The 15515-nt window shown below is 28.6% G+C and overlaps 1 protein-coding gene across 1 annotated transcript in view; it reads right to left on the bottom strand.

Moving 5' to 3' along the window:
• Window positions 1-15515, bottom strand: part of LOC113387656 (MOXD1 homolog 2-like) — a 300484-nt gene that overhangs the window by 62294 nt on the left and 222675 nt on the right. The window lies entirely within an intron of this gene.

Genomic DNA, 15515 nt, shown 5'->3' on the forward strand with positions numbered 1-15515 from the left:
TTTCCGATCACCTTTGAAAAGATTCGTCGTCAACCCTAGACGAGGAGTGATGTGTGGAGTCTTGACATTTTCGAATTTGTAAAACGATCAGATATTTAATTACAGTTTTATATGTTTCTAATAAGTTTATTATGTGTAAATTCTTTTTCGACAATGATTTTCTCATATGTATAAAATTGCTGGTTTGAATATTTGGTCGACCAGTGCTCATTCTACATTTGCAACTATAAAACAGCGTCTTTCCAGAGAGCGCACATGGGAAATGTCCTCTTTAAAAGTATACGTAATACTTTATAAAAGTTTAAAATATATCATCGAAACTGCGCATCCCCTGTTAATGTCTTCCCATATTTAACGAAAGTTAGAGAAATTCAATTTATATGCGAGACGTTCTGCATCCTCGGAGTACTGTTAAAATATAAATTGTAACTTTATGAGTTACAATCCGAGGTATAGTATAGATATTTAGATATGAAGATCCGAAATGCTGAGATATATGATGTATATAATAAAAGTATACTTTATATTTGAAGAAATTGAAAATAGCAAGAGTTATTTAATGTCTCGATTGGAAAACTTTTTTTGAGCAATGCTATCTATTTATTGAACTGGAGAACTATCATGAAATATTCGTAAGCATTTCATCATTATGTAGTAAAGTTTGAAGCTGATAAAAGGAATTTGAAACTTTATCACATAGTTTTAAAAGAAAATAATGAAATATATATACATACAGGCATAACTAATAAATGTGTATAAATTACTGTTACAATCAGAGGTCAATTAATTTGATTAAGAACTTCTATAGACCGAATTTGATAACCTTATATAAGTGATCAGTTTGTTGAAACATATTTATTTTAAATAATTAATGCTTAGGTGATTACAAAGTATAATTGATAAAAATAATATATCAATCTATATTAAAATTGAATCAATTATTTTCATCATTCCAAACAATCGTATCTGCACCAAGTCTAGAAGAAACTAATATTACTTTCTCTTGCATTTGATGTTCCTAATGAATAACATTTATTAGAATTGCAGCTAATAAATATCAAAACGCCAAAGAGTCAATTTACTCTGAGTACCTACAGTTTATTAATATAAACGATAGCACAATTTACACGCCTCTAATTTATAGTATAATTTATACCAACATTTATTCAAATATCCAATTGATTTTTACGTTTACAACCAACAAGTTGCCTGCACAATTTACCTCCATTTACCTATAAGTTATACAACTGTGACAGGGTATATAAATACCAAACCAGTAATAAATATTCAATACTTATTACAAATATGTTTCATAAAAAGAGTTCTCTCAACCTATATGTAGAATGTATGAAAAACTTGTTACCGGACGGATACGATATCATTATTTTAGTGCAATTTCTCATTATCATTTTGCCCGTTGTATTGCTGAATGTACTACGCACTGTGTAGATATGTCATTAAATAATGTATCAGGTGAGATAAAGGTAAAATAGAAAAAAATATAAACTTCATTTTTACGAAAAATGTACTAGCTTTATATCCAATTATATTCAATTTTTGTTTTTTGTTCTTTATAACCGATTACTCCATTTTTATAATATATTCCAATTCTAACCTTGCTTTTTCTTCTTAGTTCTAATTTTATTCAAATTCAATGCGACAATTCACATTCTATAAAATTCAAATTAACTATTTAAATTCTACTTCTTTACTTTTATTTTTATGCAATTTTAGCAACTTCAAATATTTAGTTTTAACTCAACATTTGAAATTCTATCTATCATTGCCAAGAATCGATCCGAAGATCGTTGGCGTGTGGTCTTCAGTGAGTTCTCGCCACTATTTTAAAAGTGGCCCTCTTATATTTTCTAGTTTGCCACCACTGTTATGTTCGTATGTTAATTCTACAAATGCCACAGGCGTTCATAATAATATTTCATATGCATATTCGAGCACCTGTATTTTTTTGCAAAATGCTCAATTGTATGTCGCAGCATAGCTACGCTGTTCATTATATGTCGCCACGTCAAAACTGGATACAATTTTCTCTATAATTTTAAAAATGAAGGATAATTATGTATCAGATTATTAAACTCATAAGATAATTAATGCATTTATTAAGTGCTCTTGACTTATTACTATTTGTCTTTTGAAAAGTTGTTAACATATCAAATTCCATATATTGTAAAGCGTTCTGTAACACAAAATTTTGAGAATAAAAAATTTCAAATTTATATTTTCATCAGCACATTTTAGAAAATAAAAATGATATCTACTTTATTTTCTCTTTAAAGACAATTTTAATAATACCGTACGGCTGTACTAGGTGCTGGTGTCTAGATATTTACGTTAGGGTCACCAATTTTGGTTGCCATATTTGGAAAAAATATAATTGCATTAATTAATGAAGCACTACAAATCATATCCTATATTCAATTTTCTATAATATATAAGTTTCTAGCAAAATATCCATATTAAAAGTTTAACAAAACAGAAAGTTACGATTAAATAGCATGTCACTCTTTCTCGACATTTACAAGAGAACGTAAATAGTTCTACGATCTGATTTACCTCACCAGAATTTTCATATTAATGATGTGAAATGGTTTTTATAACTTGTTTCCAACCTGAAGGCGTTAGAAAAATATACATGTATACCAACGTAATTTACAATCTTGCATTTTTACCGCAATATAATCAACACGGGATTGAAAATCTGCTCTAATATTAAGAACAAGCCGCCCGAGAAGATAAAATATGTAACACGTTTATAATATTTTGTAGTCTAAGTTATAATAATAATATATGCTTAAGTATAACAATATGAAAATTTATGAGTGAGAAGTATATTAGATTTTAAATGTGAATACACTACTGTTTTCTGTACTAACTATATTAACTTTATTGTATATTAACAATTAAATTGTATATTTCTTCATCAAGTTATTGCACTTTACATTGTATCATTGTATATTACTTATTCATTTATATATGTATACATAAATTACATAAAATGAAACATAAATTAAAATTTATTCATATCGTATTACACGAATTGCATTATGCACATGTGCATTTGCGTTACGTTAGTTGCTTTCAAATAGTAACAATACAGTAATAACTTTCCTAGATTGAATTTATAATTACTACAATTATTTTTTATTACCTTTATGTTTTGTTTATGATTACATGCAAAGTACTCAAGTTTATATTTTAATTAGCGTAATTATAAAGTTAATGCATTCTAATTAATATTATTTTGCATCTTAAAACCATTTAGAAGAGCTTTAAAGTTGGAAGCATACATCCTCGATGGGCTTTCGAGAGGTAGTTAATAGAAAAATAACTCATCTTCTTAATTAATACTTATGAAAAATTTCTATACATTTTTGACAATATTGTTTGTAGAGAACATATCGAAATTCTACACATATTTTCTTTATTTATGTAAAAATTACGAAATAATAATCACCAAAAATATAAGAAAATAATAATCGAAAATAATTATAAGATACAAAAAAAATTAATGAAAATATTTCGAAAGAATAACTTGAAAACAAAATAAATCTATTCAGATTGCTCATTTTTCCACAAGCATACAAGAACGAATTATTTTTCTGATTTAGAAGCAATTGTATATAATATATAATTGTATATAAATCATGTCATTATAATTAGCATGGTAATTATTCAATAATAAATTATTACCTTCGTCTATTACAGTATTATTCTAGCTACTAAATTACCCTTAATTTTCTTATAAGCTTGTGCAGTGCGAAGTTGTATGTCCGTACTGTCCACCCAAATAGCATTAATAAAAATATGAAAACGTATCCTCATTTACTTACAGAAAACATAATTAGTGATTATTACAATTACTAAGAAGCACATTATAAATCACTAATTACATTATTATTTAAATAAATACAATACATTATTTATCTTTTGCTTATATCCAAAAAGCAAAATCATTCAACGAGTACTGACTTGATTAGACTATTTTGTAAATTGCACTACTTAAATATTGCAACTAACAGATAATTTATAGAATCACGAAACTCGAAAATATTCTCTAGCGCGTACTAAATAAAATTGATTCTTACAATATATTTTCGAACAAACGATTTTATGTTAATAATTATTGTTTTATGTGTCTATAGTCTAGAATCGTTGTAGCATAGCAAGAGCTTTTGCCATTACGCGCAAATTACGCACGCATTCGCGTTGCGAGCCGACCTAGGCAAACAGAGATCTAATAACCGGAACCGAATCATCGCCAATTAAAACTGACCTCCCACGGAATAGAAGATAGCGCCGTTCGTTGGAGCGAAACGATCTGCAGCTAAAGTTGGCGCTGGTAAACATTATGGTAAATTTATAAAATATTTATTATAATTTTTTAATTATATAACAGGTTAGCTAACTCTATTTTCTAGTTATTTTGCTACAATCAAAACTATTGCATGTTCTATAAGCTGTATTGGGTAATTTCGACCAAACTCTATATATAATAACTTATTTACCTCATCAATTATATGTCTCAAACAATGTACTTGAATTGCATCTTAACGTTTCAAAGTTTTATAAACATTTTGGCATGTCTTAGAAAAAAATGTCCAGAATTTAACGAGAACTTTTAAAAATATTAAGTTACAGTTCTGGTACAGTTCCAGAAATTTGTCTTCAGGCACTATGCCATGCACTACTAATTCTCATATGAATAATATATATTTCTTCCTATTATTTACTCTAGCTGTATGGTGAAAGCACTCTTCAGAAAATAAATAAAAATATCTATAATCCATTCAATAAATTTTTCCCTAGCCCTTCAATTCCATGATAGCCAACAAAGTCTATTCCATGGCTGGCTATCAATGGCGACTGAACGAAGCGCGGTTCCTAATTGCCGAGCAAAATCCAGAAACCCGTACACAGTATGAAGTATCCAGTTTCCGCGATCCGGATCTCAATTAGTGGAACTGATAATAATTATGCAACATTACTAAGGTTTATTATAAACCTACACAGTTCGCATTTATTACGTATTCATTCTACAGACACAAGTAAAATATATTCTTGATAGAATCGAACTTCACTGTTGAAACAGGAATCGGTTTTTAAATAATGGTTAATGAATAATCTTGATTTTTTAAATATCTACACGCAATCCTCAAAGAACATCATCTAATTTGGTAGTATTTAAGGTGTCTAAATCAAATGCCAAAATCTAGTATTTGTACGTCCGGGTATCCTAAATCGCGAGTGGAAAGAGTATGATCAATGTTGAACAATTACAAGTGTGCAGATTTCTTTTCAATAAAATATCCAATAATGTAAAATAAATATGATTTATATTTAACTCTATCATTGTAATATCAATATTTTCAATAGTTTTACCCAAATGATAGTAAGTGAAAGCAAATAATTTTACTAACCCTTCATGTTTATAGATTAGTTTTTCTATTCCATGATTGTCTTACCCTCCAACTTCTTCCGTAAACAACACGAAATTCCAATAAATGCTTAAACAAGTCATCATTCAACCCCAAGTAGAAATACAATAGGGTTGGAAAACAGTTTTATTAGAAAGAAGTAATAAAAGTTGTAAGGTGATGGTTTTCTTATCCATTTTGTTCTTTCAAAAATAGACTTAGGACATGAATAATATAAATATTTCAAAGACTGTCTATATTTTAGAAATATAGATTATGGATAAGCACATTGCCTTTTTGAATCCTACTAAAAATGCTACATAAGAATTAATTACAACGTTTATAAATAATATTTTTTCATTTCCATATGATAACAATGTGCCTGGAAAGGCATTCAGTAATTTTGACTAATAGAGAAAACTGATCAGATGATCAATCTAGATTGATGTTAACTTGCTAAATCTAAAGAGTTTGCTCTTTTGAGTCTTCTGGAGATGTTTCAGGAAAACAGGACTTTAGCAACTAATTAGTTTGCAGAAACAGTTGCATGACTACCAACACATTGTGAGCCAACATTAACAAAACATGTTTAATAAAAAATTAAATAGGTGCACCAAGGACAGCAAATCTTAAACATACTCCTATTTGAAATATGTTATGCAACCATAAGCGACAAATAGTGCAACATATCCATGTTATCTGAGAATAGGTCCAAAAATCTATTTTCATTAAACCATGCTTCAAGAGCAATCCGACTTCACTCATGGGGTAAGTAAGTCTTCATCTTCCAACCCCTGTTAGATCAATAATGTCAGTAAACAGTAATAAAATGTATATTGTCTTAGCAGTCTATCATAAAGGAGGCCTTGCCCCATCTTCATGAGCCCATAACAGTAATTCCATTTTTATCAGTATGTGACCTGACAGGTGATCAGTCATTTCGAATGCATGATTGATTTTCATCGCCGCACGCATCGAATTCTTCACGTATACGATTCTGTGAAGCATTAACGATTTTCTTACAGCTACCATATGAGGCACAAAAACAATGGGATCGGGAGACAGTTGATAAAATCACGCCAAAGCTTTGATTGATTTGGGAAGTTTTGAAAAATAATCCATTCATAGTTTAGATCACTTGATGGTAGTATGAGATATGAGATGTTTCGATATTGTTTATGGTCAAGCACGTGTTATTGATTGGTGACAAGTATAAACATCAGTTGTTAGAGCCAAAGGGTCAACAATGGACTAATTTGAAGTTTAACAAGTCCAAAAAATCCTTATCCAAAATAGACTGGTTTTCAGCGTTCAAATGAATTTAGGCAAGATTGCATTAATATAAAATCCTCAAATAAAATTTTCACAATAGCTACAATTTTTACAAAATCTATGTTCACCAGTTGGCAAAGTATACACATTATGACACCTTAAAGCTTTCAGTAAATTTCTAGTTGCGATATCAATATATAGTAAATTTATGTTGAGATAGAAGATAGCTCCACTTCACTTATATAAAATTTACACCGGTTGGCGCAATTAGCAAAGACGGTCAGGAAATGGAGACCGTTTCAAAGAGCGTTCAAGTGACTCTATAATTATAAAAGTGGTTTTATAAGAGTCTTATTATATATCTACATACTGGATTAGTTTGCAAAAGTTAATATAGAGTAGGTATTTAGAATTGGAGAACCGTTGGTGTTCACTTAAATTGATTAAAACTTTAATGAGGTGTAACTAAAACGATTAAAAACAGTTAGAACAAGAACTTGTTCATGCAAGAATAATAAAAACTTGAATCAATATCATCAAAAATCTATATGACTATGACGACATAACTATAAATTAAATTTAAAAAACATAAAAATAACTTTCATTATTAATTTTTAGGTAGATATCACAAGTTAATTATAACATTATACTTAAAGATGCAGAAGGGTGTTCCTTGGTGTAATGGTTAAGTGCACTACCTTGTGTGGACAGTGTCGTGAGTTTAAACCCTGCCCTGGATAACCTGATATCAGGCAGTAGTGATAACAATTTCCACATCAAAACATAGATCAAAATATTTTTCCAATTGAAATATGTTTCTTCCATGAATCAAGTTGGAGTTCAACTCATTTGCCATATCCACTTCACTAATGTTTCCATAATTAGTATTGATTAAATATTACTTTATATACACAAATAAAACATCAAGTATGACGACAAGTTACGACATTTCTCCATGGATCATTTTTGTAAGTCATTACTTCCATATTTTGTCCGTCATTTTCTTTTTATGAAATAATTCAAGACGGACCCAAGTACCAGAACATGAGAGCCATTCAGTTTGTTCAAAACACTTCTGGTCATGTATTTCGAACGCGTATGAATAAATTATTCAAATGGACGAACGCTCTTCGACAAATAAACGATGTTATTTTTTCATCGTTTCAAAAGGCATCGCAAATATTATCTCAGGGACCGCTTTTTTTTCTATTGTCGCCTCTGTGTTCGTTCATTACCCGAATTAATTTCTTGAGTGTGAAAGCGTCAATATTTTGACATTACTTTTTTTTTGTTCTTCACTTCCATTTGTGTAATTGGAATGAATTATCCTAAAAATACTCATGCTTGTTGGCAAGAAAAAAATATTCAAATTTCGACCGTTTGGTAACGCTTCTTTATGTTCTTATTTGGTTGTGTGAATAAGCAATAGAAGGAAGATCATAAAGTATATCATGTCTAGTAAAATAGTTGAATTCTTTAGTTAATTGCAAAAAATACACAAATATTTCCATTGCATAAAATCTTAAGTTACATTTTGCAACATAAAATAGTATTAGAAATAATCACAAGTCGACAAGTCAAATCGAAAGTGACAAGTAATAAAAGCTGCCATAAGCATTATCATTGACCATATGTTCAGTAATATAATATTTCATTAAATTCCTTTCTCTTATATGGATTTCTTGAGTAAAATTCGAAAGTTGCTTTTCCAATTGCAATTTATATATTTGCAAATACTAAAAATTTAAATTGATTTTGAAATTTTATTATCTGTTTGATGTGATTTTAATGTAATGTTCTAGTTTAGAGGTGTCGCATAAAATTTTACAAACTGCATAAAACATAGAGTAATAAAATAGATATAAGTTAAGATGCTAATTTGGTCATATTACAAAGTTTCGTCATAGTATAGGTTTCGAGTTTTAAAAATAGATTGAAAATAGTATTGTCTTCTAGGTTCGGGCATTAACTATATATTTTTCTTAAATCTGTTCTATATATTTGATTTCATTAATTTTAAATTCAATTCAAATATTTGCCCGATTATATGAATAGTTGGTTAATCTACGATAGGTTTACGGAACGATAAAATTATTGTATACAAATTCTATTGAAATACTTGAATACTTTAGGGCACTGCAATGTAAAATGGCAATGAAGCATTTCTCATACTATTCGAGTTGGAGTTTAACTGATGAGCTCATGGATCTGCCCTGAGACAGTACTACCCATGTCTTAATTTCAAATTATTTCTCATAATTCTGAAATGATTCAAAGTTTACTGTGATATTGTACAAATTATAACAAATGTTGTACAATTTCAATTAGTAAAAGCAACAACGAATCAACCTTTACAATTAAGTTGTTGTAAAAGCAGTTAAAACCTACGACATATAAATGCAATAAGCCTTTCAATAATGCCTTTCGACACTTATTCTGAGCAAAATAAAAACAAAATTAAAATTCTAAACTTAAACACCTAGCACCTGTTTCATATAACTCTATTATTTAAAACTAATACTCCCGAGTGCGTATGAGCATTAAGTCTCCCAGCGATAAAATTCACCGGACAATTGTTACATTTGCATGTTCACAACAATAAATCGCAAGTGTTGATTTATATATTCAAGTTACGACTTAGAAAATAAATTACCATCGCATATGCGAAACACTCGGCTGTTAAATAGTGTAATATAATACAATCAGTAGCGCAAATTACAAATCGTTCTTTGAGATTACAATAATAGCAGGACGAGGATTAATGGCTTGACCGCGAAAAATTAATGTAAGTTATAGCTTTTATAAAGCCATGTGTAAGAAGTTGTTTTACAGGAGTAAATAAATGATTTAATTAATGGAGATTGTGGTAATTGATTTATTAGAAATTAATAGAATACGAACATACAATGATACCTTAGAGAAATCGAACTTTCGACTCATAGATGTGTTCGGACGTATTTTCATTTTATTATATTGGCCATGAAGGTGACAATCTTCATGGCATTGAGCTTTTACACAAGATGGTTGCTACCCGTGGTAGAGGGGGTAGCGAAGAGTTTAATGGGACTAATTGTTCGCTGCTCAAAAGTAAAGTCCTTGTAACAACATGTGTAATAAATAATAAATAAATAAATCTTCTTTCATTATAACTTAGTAACATATCAGTGATTATAATAAAAACTGTAACAAATACATAATATACAAACAAATCAGTTTTAATACAGTCCACAGCTACAAGGGTTAAATTATAACCTTGTTGAGTTAATCGAAGGAGAGTTTAATACATTTCATAACTACATACAAGATGAGTATATAGAAAGGTGGATGCTAAATTAACATCAGTTGTTGATCAGCCATTAAATATTTACCTATGTCATCTTATACCAGAAACACAATTTAAATTCAACAATTTTTATTCAATTTACAATTTTTTTTTACAATGTGCAAAGGTGCACCGAATACGAATCCATTTTATTACATGGCTGGTCTTTTAACTGATACTCATGAAAAAAAACGCAACAAAAAGAAATTTCTTTCGCACGCGCTGGTGCACAGTTTTCATTTTACATTTCGGTAACGAGTTTCATGTTTTCATGTGGATATGAAAACTACAGCAAATATTGAAATATGTAATTAAAAACTCTGCTGGAACGAAATACGCAGGTCAGGGACGCACAACTTTGTAATGGACAGACAAACGTTTTGTGTGCATTAATAATATTTAATTCTAGCTTAATTTGCTATTTTTTAAATTATGACTAAATCATATTTTATGCGTTGTTAATTAAAATTTTACTGGCATGTAATAAAATAAACTCTATCGAACAATTTCCGTGGAAAATTGCAGAATGTGGGAAAAGGTTTGCTATCTACAATTACCATTGTAGATATGCATGTAGTTCCATTTCGACGGTTTATTATACAAAACGTGAAAACAAAATGATATATCACGGTAAACGACAACTGTATATAAGCATACTAGTAGAATTTTCATCACGTGAAAAATAAATATCCATCCGAAGCAATTACTTTCACGTATGCAAGAGCAATGTATTTTCATATAGAGATAAAAGTATATAATTATGACCAAATCTGAATTGAATATAATATAGTATAAAACTCGTAGAGAAACTAAATATTCTAGAAACCACTCTATATCCGCAGAATTTATCCGGTTACGTTTGACTAACTTCTTTTCTACCTCATGAATCTTGCAAAATTAATTACTGAAAACTATGGAGATAAATTATTCTCCGTTGCAATTACCACTGTCTCATAAATACTAAAGAGACACCCCGACCGTATAAAAGTTTTTCTTAAATGACTTAAAACCCGAGCTATCACTTTCGAGTCAGTCGGTTGGCAAATAAATATTTTCTATTGCGATCAGACTGGGAAACTTTATTTCGTTAATTACTTCAACAAATGGCAACACCATTTGCAGACGAAATATCTAAGAAATCCAGAACTTTTCCCTTGCACAGCGTTTCTTTGAGAAGATGATTTGGAAATTTTCTGACTGAAAAGTTTCTTGTCGATAAAATATGCACTAAAAAAATTAATTAGCTTTATAATTAATAGATAAAAAAATCGCATGTAATTTTATACTCAGCTTAAAATCCAGAAAAAATAGATTTGTAACATATTGAGCACTTAAATAATAATAAAGTAATGATCAAATTAAATAAAAAAATGTTTTTACCATATTTTGATAAAAATGAGTAGTATAGTTATTGCATCACACATGATAGAAAATTTTGCATACCTCATAATTCTTGCAAAATTAATTACTGAAAACTATGTAGATAAATTACTCATATGTCAGATTAATCATTTCGAAATAACTAATTCTGCAAAAAGTTCTTACTTAATCAATCAACAGCTTCAGGCAAAAATAATTGACTTGTCTATGATATAATTAATATTGAGCAAATACTTCCCGATCAGAATTCCTTATATATAATATTTAAAGATTATAAATTTAAAAAAAATGAAAAAAACATTGAACAGCATTTAAAACTGCATTTTTCGTAAATTATTTAAATACATATTAAAATTAATATTGATACAATTAATTGTAATTAAATATAGATTTAATAATAAATTATTTTTGCAGTATATTAAATTGAGCGCAGATACATCAGGAATCTATTTATTCATTAGCTCTAAATTGTTATATTTTTTCTCAACTTCCAGCTTAAAATTTGCGGTGTAGCCAATTGACAAATTCATTTCTGGTTTATTTACTAATTGAAATTATTACATAATACACTTTTACGCTCCATTTGACTCGAAGATATAAATCAAACAGAAAATTTATGCTAACTATAAGTTTTTTTTTGCCATGGCTCGCGCCGCCATTCGAATAACGAAAGTTCCGTCAGCACTAACCACATTCGCTTGATTGCAAATATGATTGATTCGTATGATTAAATTGTCATATGTCGTATCAATTAGCGTTAGATCCATATTATTGAATATGTATGTGACCTATATGTCACATTATTTGATTTTTTTTGTTTATTCTAAAAAATTAACTAACTTTCTGAAACTAAATGTTTTTCCGTTTATATAATATATAAAAATACATAGATATATAAACATTTTCATTTTCAATTTTTTGCGATTACTATAACTTATTACCCTACGGCAAGTTAATTAGAAACAATTCTGCTAGATAATGTAATTGCAATATAAAAAAAAGTTGACACTCTTTTACTTCATGACCTAGCACTACCTTTTTCGCATAATTATTTGTTAGTGCATAAAGCAAATGCAATTTAGAAAAGGATGATAATGCAACTTTGATTAATATACGCAATATGTGTATGACATTGTTTTGTAAACCGTTCTTAGCAAAAATAATTAGCATCCTGAAAACGAGGCTATTCTGCAAATTAACAATCATAAACTTTGCATTTAATATTATTTTCTCCCACGCTTGAAGAAGTTTTTCATAAAGAAGTCGTATCTTGATTTGTATATGGTCGACTGCGCCGGCGTAAGCCGCTTGAAGTAGCGTAAGTGTTTAAGATGATAATATAGAATTGAGAGGTATGGCTTTTAAGGACTTTATGATAAATTGTTATAAAACAGATAAGAACTAATTGAAAATATCTATTAGCGTCCTACGGTAACGCTATATTACTTAAATCAGTGCTTTCCAGACGGTGGTAAGATACAATTCCAAAATTGGTATGGTGTTAAAATAATTTGAATGGAGAACATGTACTGCGTAAAATTGAGTGGTATAGTATTATATAATAAAATGAATATTATATATTAGTTTTATATAAATGTTTCAAATTGTTATTTAAAATTGAACCCATTTTTTAATTGATATAATTATTCATTATTCTAAATCATGCATAACAAATATAGTATATACTACCTTCCATGCCTGCGCGTTTAAAAAATTAAAAAGTAATTTGTTCAAATAGTCATATATTAAAACTTTATGTGCAATTGTTAATTCAACTTTAAAGCTTCAGATCAACATATGATCAATATTAGATAAATTTAACAAAAAAATTCTTGCAAATGTTGCCATTTAAAAAACTTCACAATAGAAGAAAGAATTGGTTATACTGATAAAATTAGTACAAATTAATTCAATTTGATAATGACATTTCAAAATATTATAAATTCAAGTAAAAAGAATTTCGCAAAAATTAATAGATATGCAGCTAATTTGCAACGAATAAATTTTATATCTAAATTTGTTAGATTTACTTTACTATTTAAATAGTATATTCCTCGAGTATAGTATGGTCAATTAATATAAGTCATTAAAAGCATTCACCTCAATTGCAGATATAAATCTAAGTAAATACTACTATTTTCTATCCTTGTTAAAACGCAATGCTTGTGATTAAATATTAAGTAATGAATAATTCAAATATCATAGTCCAGTTTTTAACTAGAACTAAATCAACTCTTGCCAGAAGCTGTTGATTGATTGCCATCCGACTGGTTTTGACAGATCTAGTTCTTGTAAAAATTTAATTATTTAAATAGTTACACAAATTCTTTTTAAGTGGTTAATTAATATATTTGATACATTGGAGACGGAAGATATTTTAAAAATTCTGGAAAATTACAGAACTTAATTACTAATTTTTAAAAAGGGTCCCAAGGGAGAAAGATGTAGTATGTTTGTTTGAATGCGTTTCCATAATTGCATTGAGTAAGTTTCAATGAAATTTTCAGCGAAATAAATACTAATAAACCATAAGATTTCCTTTAATATTTCCTTGTTATATTATATAAAATGGTAAACAAATAAGACATCTATAGTTTGAACATTAATTATAAATGATGATAAAACCAGTAGCATAAATTTATATCTCGTCCTTTTTCTTACCTTTTCAAGTCGGTCTTTCAAACAGTAGTTACCTGAACGATGAAAAGATATATTCAAGATATTAATTAAAAACATCGTTAGCTCGTTGAGCTATTCAGAAACGATTAAAAACAAAGTATTTCACGGACGACTTTTGCTTCTGACTGGTTCGCCTTTGTCGCAAAAGCTCTCGCAATAGAGAACTTTGTTCATTACTTCTTTCACGAAACAAAACGCCAGTAATTAAAAGCAGTTCCGTCCTACTTTTTGTAATTCGTAATTCAGAGTAACTATTGGTATTATACAATTGCATTTAGTCGAGTCCTTTGAAGAAAACTCGACGACTCGATTCTATCTACATATTGCTCTTAGAGTAATTGGTTACATTTAGTCAAATGGGATGCACCGAGACCATTATATTTATTTTTAATTAAATTATGGGTAATTGAAATTCTAACATGTTCCATATAGTACTGGAATTGAATTATGCTCTTATCTTATTTAATCATATCACAGTTTATAAGACTACTTTACACAAATTATAATTTAATTTAACACTATGGGTCCGCGTGACTTCCATGTCACAGTTCAAATTTTTCAATATTTTACCAAATACTTATGGCTTTTTTCGTAAGATGAAGCATAAATCTTGATTCTACAATTTGTCTCCTAAGCAATATTTATGTCTTTTTACTAAAATAACATTTTCATACAGTTTCAAAGTACGAGACCACGACTACAGCTGTGACTTGAAGGTCACATAATTGATTAATACCAAAAAAAATTTTTGAACAGATTTTTTTGTTTTCCATTTGTATATATTTAGATTTTTTGCGCCCCTATTTTTTATATCTAAAACAAAAATTCGGCCCTTGAAAGGCCTAAATCCAGGAATGTAAGTTCACCAGTGAAGTCAATTCATCACAACAATGAATTATGATAAATTATAAAAATACTCGTAACAATGCTTTTACATCAAAACCATACTTAATCTCTCAAAGATAAAATTAAAACATAATAACAGTTTAATGGTTAAAAAATAGAAATTAAATTAAACCAACTTCGAGTGTGCACGATATATTCAAAGGATGTAATAAAACATTTTTCACATTTTGTTAAATTACATGCAAAAACCTAATTAAATCAATTAAATGCAAGTTCGTGCAAATATATCAAAGAAACGCGCAGGATATGAATTATATTCACACTTTAATTAATAAATACTTGAATTTTATGTAAAAGAATTGCAATTTTTTATCGTCTTTTTCACACGGGATGAGATAAATTCATGGACGTTAAGATTGAAAAACTTTGAATAAAATGCTATAACTATTCGATGTAATTTCCAAGCAAAAAAATAATTCTCACTTTTAATAAAAGAATATTTTAATTTGCACTAATATAGCTTAGAAACAAAAACTTTTTAAACTTTTCGTATGGTGAGTTATTGAAATCGCAAAAAAAACAAA

This window comes from Ctenocephalides felis, unplaced genomic scaffold (assembly GCF_003426905.1).
Source record: "Ctenocephalides felis isolate EL2017-DRISC unplaced genomic scaffold, ASM342690v1 CF-g0.4_SCAFFOLD_03572, whole genome shotgun sequence".
NCBI classification, from domain to species: domain Eukaryota; kingdom Metazoa; phylum Arthropoda; class Insecta; order Siphonaptera; family Pulicidae; genus Ctenocephalides; species Ctenocephalides felis.